Genomic DNA, 9,500 nt, shown 5'->3' with positions numbered 1-9,500 from the left:
ATCGACATAAAGTACTAAGATAATAAGGCTACCATCACGAGCCTTGTTTGTATATAAACATGGATCCATATCAGTGCAAGTGTATCCTTGTAAATGCATGAAAGTGCCATTCTCTAGGTGCGTGATTAAGACTAAAGCATCTTTCTCAACTTGCACTAATATCTACCATATTTGCATCTTCCAATAAGAGAAGTTTGTGCCATCAAGTTTGTCAATATTGAATATAGCATTATCATTTGAAGAACTAGCCTTGATAGTTTGTCAATGAAAAATCTAAGAGAATGGACTATTGTAAATGACTGCAAAATAGCCCTAAAAATTGAGCCAAAATAGTGACAAAACAGGAGGGAATACCAAAGTATAGGGATGTCCACCAATTGCAAGTAATAGATTGCCAAAGTAAAATGTATTCTCTCTAAGACAATACTTAAAACTATAATTATAGCACTATTATAATAAATGTAGCAATATAACCAAGACAATGTGGGCAAACAGTTAGGAAATACCAAGCTCCTACCCTATAGCTCTCTCTCTCTCTCTCTCTCTCTCAAAAGCTCTCTCTCTTGATTGAATACACATAAATGAGCTCTCTCCCCCTCTTCTTAGCCTCTTAAACCCCTTCTCTCTTGCTCTTTTACTTCCTCCTTCTCTCTCTCTTTGCTTCCTTGATGCATTTAAGCCATTTTTCTCCTTGTTTTACCATATTATAACAGTAGCAATCCTACTTATTATTTCCCTTCTTTTCCTTGTTTCTTCCTACCTTAATGCATTCAAAATACAAAGCAAACACCTACGCTACTCCAACCTTCTCACCTAAATCTTAAAAACTAAAAAACTTACTTGAAAAGGAGATTGAATGCCCTCCAACTCCCTCACTTCCTACCAATTTCAAGCACTAGTTCGAGGCAAACCCTACTTTAGTTCTCGTTTTGGAGCACAAAGCACTCAAAGCTTAAATCTATTTGTCCCAACAATGGAATAAAAATGTGGGAACTCACACCCGAGTGCTAAGACCCATGTAATGCTTATTATTTCAATCATTTCACACCAACTGCAATGGCTATCTCTCACATAGCTGTGTGCACTCTCACACTTATGAGTGTAGTGAGCTTACCTTTATGCCCAATCAAGTCGCCTCCTCCCATAAGCTCTTTGGTAGCTTCATGATCCAAGGTGCAAGTTCAGGCAAGCTCCATGATCCTCAAGCTCCAAGCTCCATTTCTATGAGAGGAGAGGAGAGGAGAGGAGAGGAGAGGAGAGGATAAGAAGAGAAGATAAGATACGAGAGGAGAGGAGAGGAGAGGAGAGGAGAGGAGAGGAGAGGAGAGGAGAGGAGAGGAGCAGATCAGAGTAGAAGAGAGGAGAAGGAGAAGGAGAAGGAGAAGGAAAAGGAGAAGAAGAAGAAGAAGAGAGGAGAAGATGGAGAGCTTCTCCTCCAGGGTCTCTCACCCTCATACACTCATTCCCTCACTCCCTTTATAAGGTGCTCGCCCATCAGCTATCCAAGCAAGCTTTTAGTAGTCTATTGAGAAATTAATCTAAGCATCACTTCTTGGCAGTCCCATGGAATGTTCTGAGTTTTTTTGCCTAGGGTTTCTCGAATCCACCTCGCAATAGAACGTTCACTGCCGAACCCCACTAGGATCGACCTGAAATTTGGGCTCCTATTGGCCAAGGTCTCCTATCAACATTCTAGCGGGGCGGATCCTGGACATCCTACTTTACACAGAGATATCTAAGCCGAAGCAGACCCATGCCACACTTGGTTCAAAGAGAATGGGAAACGAGAGGGATGTGTCGCTCAACCTCTCTGCTCGCTCCGCTCAACCTCTCTGCCCGTAGGGCATAGTCCCATTCCGGTCCCCTAAAAAATAATGAATCGGGTTCTAGCCTAACAATACCTAAAGATCGAACGACATTAAAATCTTGTGAGAAGCTCCCAGTTCTCTGGGACCACCCTATTGTAGGACAGACCCGTCGGGGGTCTGCCCACCCACTTCCCTTGATAGCTCTAATTTTCTAATTGGGTCCTACCATATTTATGTGTGACACTTAAAATCAACTTCATTAATTAAGCCTTTAAGAAACATGGTTCATTTGCATAGCGTATAGTATAGACAGGAAAACAAAGCAAGCAATCTATTGACAAACAAGTTCAAACAAGTTTCTTAACTTATCTTCAAGTTAATCTTTGTCTCCCGCCCATACAAGAGAAATTGTGTATCCCTTCTGTCCAACAGAAGTATCTCTTTTACCCTATAGAAGTAACTGGTCCAAATCACATGGCACCACAAATTCAATCCTTTATCTAGAATAGGATCTCCCAACATACCCAGACGTTGGGAGCCACGGAGGTCTTTAACTTCATTCTAGACCTAGCAAGGGTTGTCCAGAGCTCCACCTAACCCGCAAACTATCTAGGAGCGAAACATCATTCCCATGGTTGGCCTTTTCACCACTCGACCTTTGGCCCATGAATCAAGCAGTGCCCTCTTTGGGTTAATCCGTGGTGTGATCATGGAGGTGATCCACCTGTGCAATATATCCTTCCTTAATTAATTTCTTTAAGAATCAAGCACAAACAAGGCATTCAGCCCTAATATCATTTTCCAAGAAAACATTCCTTTATCCCCATGGCAACTTGTCATCACAGACCCTTGCCATGAATTTACCATAAATCACAAGCACTTGGAATAATCATCCAAAAAACAAATTAACAACTAGTTGAATGTAAAAGCATTTAGGATGTTGTTAGATCAACCAATGAAAAACCAATTGTATTTTTGCCCAACAATGCAAGAATAGTCGCGATAACATTACCATCGCATATATGTTCTTCCTGTTGGGATCAAAGAGTGATTCTATGTAAAATTTACTTAAAATTTGTATGCATAATTTTAATGTCATGATTATGCCATTCATAACCCTTGATCGATTCCTCCTTGTAATTGCTCTATCAACAAACAAGCCATATGCAACTAGGTGCAATTAACTTCCCTTAATACATGCACTTTGCAAGCTCGATCTCTTTGAATACGTGAGATAAAATTTATCCCTTTCGATGACCTATACTCATGCATCATAGTATGGGGCCTAATGTATCTCATACGAGGATCAAAACAATCGTCCATCAATTTAGAAATGCATTACTTACGACCGATAACACAATAGGATTGATGGTGACGCCTTCATCTGAAGCTTCGTTGTTGGTTATGGGATTGCCATTTGTACGTGACATTCCTTGCTTGGGGGCCATTGTCCGCAAGTAGACTCAAGAGATTAAGAAGGCGGAGTAGATTCGGGATGGGAGAGTGTAAGAGAAGATGGCTAAGTTGAGGATCGAGATAGAGGGAATTATGCAGCCTCTCGGGGTAACTCTTCTCTCTCTCTCTCTCTCTCTCTCTCTCTCTCTCTCTTTCATAATCTCTTGGAGGGGTGTTAGAGAAGAGGGCTTGTGGCTGAGAAGTGGAGCTTTTTGTGGAGGGGGAGCTTGGAAAGATTAGTGATTTGATGCTCATATCATAAATTTGATGGTTCCATTGGCTCCGAAAAGGGGGTAAAACGCCAAGATACTTGGTTAGAAAGCTCTCAGTTCACTCCTTCTTCTTTTCCCTGTTTGAAGTGCTGTCTATTGCGAGCAGACTGCGATTGCGGTGCACGATTTTGCAAATCGCTCTTTTTTTTAATTTTTATAAAATCTGCAAAACTAAGTAAAACATCACTTGTCTTTTCTTTTAAATGACATTCAGTTCTAGAAATCTCCATATATTTTTAGATAATATCTAAAATATCTAGAATATACTAGTTTTGCCCAAAATCTAATATTTTTGGACCATCCAAACTATACACATTAGTATTAATGATTAGTATAGCTCATAATTCTCGTTCACATTGTAACTTACGTAAAGGGTGGCTACGGTCCTTGTCAATTTGAGAAAAATATCGGATTTATGACTCTCGATTTTTTAAAGTATATATTTTTAATTAAAAAAATCCTTAATTATTAACGTTAGTTAGTTTTTTTTCTTTTTTAAAAAAGTTAGTCTTTAGTTAATAATCTTACTAACTTTTTAATTGACTAACTAACGTTCAAACTAACCAACTAACTTTTCTTGTTTTGAAATATTACACCCTTATGCTCCCTCTCTCAAGCACAAGCACAAGCAAGAAGAAGAAGAAGAAGAAGAAGAAGAAGAGAGCTAGTTTTGGCAACACACAAAAATGAGCTTTCTCATTCACTTTTTGCCTTTTATACATGCTCTACCTCCTCCTTGGGTACCCATCCCTTTTTTACATAACCAACCATTTTAGCCCAGGTCCTCTTTCTCTATTCCCTTCCTATTTACATTGTTCATTCACCCATGCCCGTTTACATTTACAAATTTCATAGGAGGGAGCTTGGCATTATTTTACAAAAATTTAGGGTGTTTTTTAATATTTAAAATACACATTTTCCTTTTTGCACTCGCCTTGGACTTTTAAAGTTGCTTCTCTACTTTTGGCCTTTTTCCTCGTCTTCTTCCGTTGGGCTACCTTTTTCCACTTTGTTTGTATCTTTTGATTTTCTTTTGCTTTCTTTGCACAGGGGCTAGCAAATATCATTGTTCGTGATTACCACGTGGGTACACAAATAGAGCATTCACCTCCATCACCCTCATCCATTGTGCTTGAGAGCCACAATCCATTAAGAAAATTTAGCCAAATTATCAATTACTTGACTGATCACCCTTAAGTCCACTACCCCACAACCACTCAAGCCATGTTACTTTAATCTACAAATTCCACCTAATACTTGAGCCATCACCTATCTAGCACCCCTATTGAGTACACTTACCACCACCCTCACTCAATTTATAGTGCATGAGTCATTAGACACTCGACTAGGCTCTCTACCAATCAAGCCTCAAGTTTGCTAAGATAAACTTTGAGTGCCATCTTAGCACAAGAGTCCAATCACACCCACCGTCATTGGAAAACATGAGGACTTACTCAAGTTGCCATCTGGCTGAACTCTTGAGTCGTCCATTCCTCATACTACCAATCACACAAATCCACGCTTGACAAGAATAACTCAAGTGCAATCTCTTGAATAATCACTAAAGTCACATCTCTTCAAGTCCACAGTCAAGCACATAGCTCACACTCAAGCGACCACTTGAATTGCCACACCACTCTATCACTTGAACTAAGAGGTATATTGCCTTTATGCTTAAGCACACACATTTGACCACATGATTCACTCAAAGGCACCTCAACATAGACATACATGAGCACTCCTTTTAAATCACTTAGACACAATATTTAGAGGCATATCCACTTAACACCATAAGCACCATCAACATGGGAGCACCACTCTAGTCACTTTTCTCAGGCACATCATCCTCAAGATAGACATACCCTTATATACTTACACCTAGGCTCACTTGCACTTGGATTGGGGCTTATAAATTGCATTTCAAGGCCAATATATCTCACATTTTAAACTTTGACCACCTCTCAAATATACTCTTATTGTAGATAAGGCACATGCTACTTGAAATCCTAGAACATATGTACATCTAGGCCACATTGCCTTCTTGCATGCAATCAAAGTTAGGGTAGGACAACATAACCGATACTGAGCCAACACCATCCACAATTAGAGCCAACTCTCCACTTATCCACTCACCCCTTTGACACTTAGATTTCACAGACAACCATATACATAGGCCTTAGGACATACATGCATCTAAGACACCATCTTTGCCTACCTTGGAGTCATACACTACATATAATCTTTTGGATTGTTCTAAACTAAGGCTTTAGCACTAATCCTAAGTTGCACTCTTAAACACTTAAAAATATTATTCCACATAAGGGACATCTGCCACATGTAGAGTATCCATAGTTACATGCCATAGACATTCACCTCCCCTTTGGCTAGCTCATCTACCACTCATAGTTACCCTTGAGTTACGATAAGATCATCCATAAAAGCCATAGTAGGATTGTCATTATTTGTTCCACCCATCTACTTTGCTAAATCTAACTCACTTGACACAACTTTACATCACACTTTAGTCTCTTGCTATATGCACTAAGGCCATACACTCAACTTGCCACCATTTAGGTCTACATACCCCATTGCATGCAAAAGTGAGGCCACATATAAACTTAGCTCACTAGGGCTCATTAGGTGAAAATTCAACAAGACTATACCATTAGACCCCACAAGTGGTGACTTGCACTGACCAAAGGATAGAAAGACCAAAACCCCCTAGAGGTAAAGTTAATATCATTAAAAGGTATTGGTTGTGCATATAACCAATTAGTTTTAAAAAAGTAGAAAGTTGTGACTATGCACAAGGACATATACATAGGGCATTCAAAACAAAAGTTGATTATACTTGATTTTAAAAATCATAAGTGGTAGTTGAAGCCAAACTAAAGAGGAAGCTTGGACTACAAAAATTGGGAGAGAAGAAACCATTGCACAATAATTGGAAATTTGAGAAAAGCACAAAAAAAAAGGGGAAAAGTGACAAATTCAGACACACAAAAGGGAAGCTCACAAGGGTTAGAAGTTGTACATGAAAAAAATTGGGTTTGTGACAACAAATTTGGCTAGTAAGGAGCCAAGAAGACATGAGTCTCATGCACTTGCATGATTATTAAAAATACTTGACTCATGATGATAGACGACTAACAACTCGTGAATGTATCTTGAAGGCAATTGAAATCGCAAACACTCTGGTACCTCTTATTATTTTGAGAGGTTGGTCCAACTAGTAGAATAGGAAAAATAAAAAACAAGTACTTACATACAAAGGGAACACTTCTTGGATAATGTCTCATAAGATTTACATATCCTTAGGCCATTTCCATGCTACAAGAGGATTGGATTCCAAGTGATGTGTGTGACTTGACTTATGGTGCCAATATCAAATGTTGGTAGACCAAAGTAAGGATACTTTTAGCAAGCTTATGGATGTAGCTATATCAATGCAATAATTAAGGGCTGAATTGTAGTGTGAAATAGAAAATTTTAAAAGGCTCTTGAAAAATAAAGGCCTAGAAAGATATCTAATGATTCTATAATCAATCCTGTCAAAAAAAAATTGCTCTACAACTCAAGTGCACTTCACATTGGAACTCATTTGGCTAACATACTATTCGCATAGGAATGGGTGTTACACTTGGGACAAAGGAGCAATGAAAGATGCCCTTAATAGACAAAAAATGGAAAAAGCATAGAGTGTGGAATGACTCCCTAGATCTATATAGAGAAGTTTGAGCAAGTATGAGAGGTGGGCAATATCACTGTTGACTTGAAGAAATCACATGCCTTTTGGTTGTGCCTAGATGAAAAGGGGCACACATGGTTCACAAGGGTAATGAGAAGTCACAATTTTCAACTTTGCAAAATACCTCTTCATAATGTACTTTTTAGAAGATAGATATGGGGGCAACCTCCTTGTATGACGAATGAATATTGAGTAGTAAGAGAATATGAAAGATTATACTTCAAAGGTTCGATGCTTTTGTAAAGGATCCTTGCCGGGAAAATACCTAATATCAAGGTTTTCATAAAAGCTTTTTCCAAGGGCATCCACAATTGAAATAATTTATGAGGTAATAGCTAGGAAATGGACATTGGATAGATCCAACCTTAATAGTATCCTTGATGATGCAATATGGTTTTGACAATCTCCATAGGGAGAGGAGTAGGAAATCACTTAAGATTCTATATTGATGAGGAGTAACACTAAGCTCAACACAATGCAAGCCTTCCCAAATGCCCTTCAAGAAACAATGGCTAGAGCTCTCCAAGTTTGCAAATGTCCTAAAGCAACCATGAACCTATTGCCAAAATATACAATGTGTGTATTGTAAAGGTGACACCCATTTTCCAAATGTATGCTCTAGACCTTCTCAAAATTGTGGAGCTTTAGGCATGAGGTTACATATTGCCAAATGCTAAGAAGACTCCCCTACTTTGTTCCATTTGCAAATCTTGAATAACAACAAAAGTTTAGCCCATACTATCCAAGGCCACAATAACTAGCATTGCTTGTGTCGTCATAACTAGCATTGCTTGTGTCGTCTGAGAAAAAATCTGTAGCTCAAAAGGTTGAGATTAAACCATTAGGTATACTGGGACCTCACAAGCCTATTGTTATGCTCCCACCAATGCTCCTATGGATTTGATCAAGTAACCTATCAGAGAAGAGGAGTATACCAAGCCCTATGTCACATATTAAAAATAGAGCAACATAGTTCTTATGGATTATTATCTGATTCTTTCGATTATGCTAGGATATGGTCAAGGGAGAGTAGCAATCCAACCACAAGAAACCATTGAATGCTAATGTTTCCAATAGCATGGGTATATGTCCATGAAATGCGCATAGAATTGGAATCTCTTAAGGGCAATCACATTGACTAATGGTGGTGGTCAAAGTATGGCATCACTCACATATACTCCAATTTCCCTAAGTAGAAAGCAAGAAAAAGTAAGGTAATCATTATGTTCGTGTCTCTAAGCCTCTTCAAAGTGGAGACAATTAATGACAAGTACACCTTACCTATTCTAGTGAGAATGCCATCACTAAGGACTAATGTAGGAAGATAAGAATCTAGTATTAGATTGGTAATAGGCAAGAAGACTCCAAGAAAAGGAGGAAATGTGCCAAGGGTAAGAGTGCCTTGAAGAGTGAAGGATTCAACATGCTACCAATAAAAGTGATTCATGTGTCCACTAAAGAAAGTACCACCACTGTGCCACACATTGGAAAGGCCACGATTGCTATAAGTAGAGAATATCCAAATCATGAACATCAATTTGAAGTGATTGATAAGTGAGAAAATGAGTGCAAGTCAAGAGTTTGGGAATGACATGAGTGTAGGTGGGTTGCCCTATAGTATAAGAGAGACACAAAAGATGTAGGAACTCCAACAGTCACAATGTCTATCTTCCCCTTATTCAATAGTCACTAAAAGAATGAAGAATAAAGTGATATTGATGAGCACTTGCTACATGTAGTATAGAAAAAATTGACAAAGTACAAATGTACATAAAGTACAATAGGATGAGGAATAGACGCCATCTCGTTCTATGCTCATCATCTTCCTAAGGATGAATAAATATTGTGATGAGAGACTTTTAGTAAGCAAACTAGCAGGATTCTCGTCAATCAAAATCTTGACAAGCTCAATAGACTTATCCTCTACCATCTCCCTAATGGAGTGATAGTGTACCTCAATGTGCTTTTTCTTCACATGGAAGAGTGGATTCTTGGCCAACTAAATAGCACTCATAGAATGCGAATGCAATGTAGGAGTAATAGTAATACCAAGGTCTACCACTAGACGTCTTAGCCATAGGGCCTCCTTGTAAGCCATAGTGGCTACAATATATTTAGCTTTAGTAGTAGACAAGGCCATTCATTTCTGCACCCTCGACATACAAAAAACAACTCTAGAAAAGGTGAAGATATACCTAGATGTGGACTTTCTACTAT

The sequence above is a fragment of the Lygodium microphyllum genome, chromosome 14 (assembly GCF_053477565.2).
Source record: "Lygodium microphyllum isolate KBCC chromosome 14, Lygodium_microphyllum_v1.1.10, whole genome shotgun sequence".
NCBI classification, from domain to species: domain Eukaryota; kingdom Viridiplantae; phylum Streptophyta; class Polypodiopsida; order Schizaeales; family Lygodiaceae; genus Lygodium; species Lygodium microphyllum.
Note: the sequence above shows the minus strand (reverse complement) of the source record.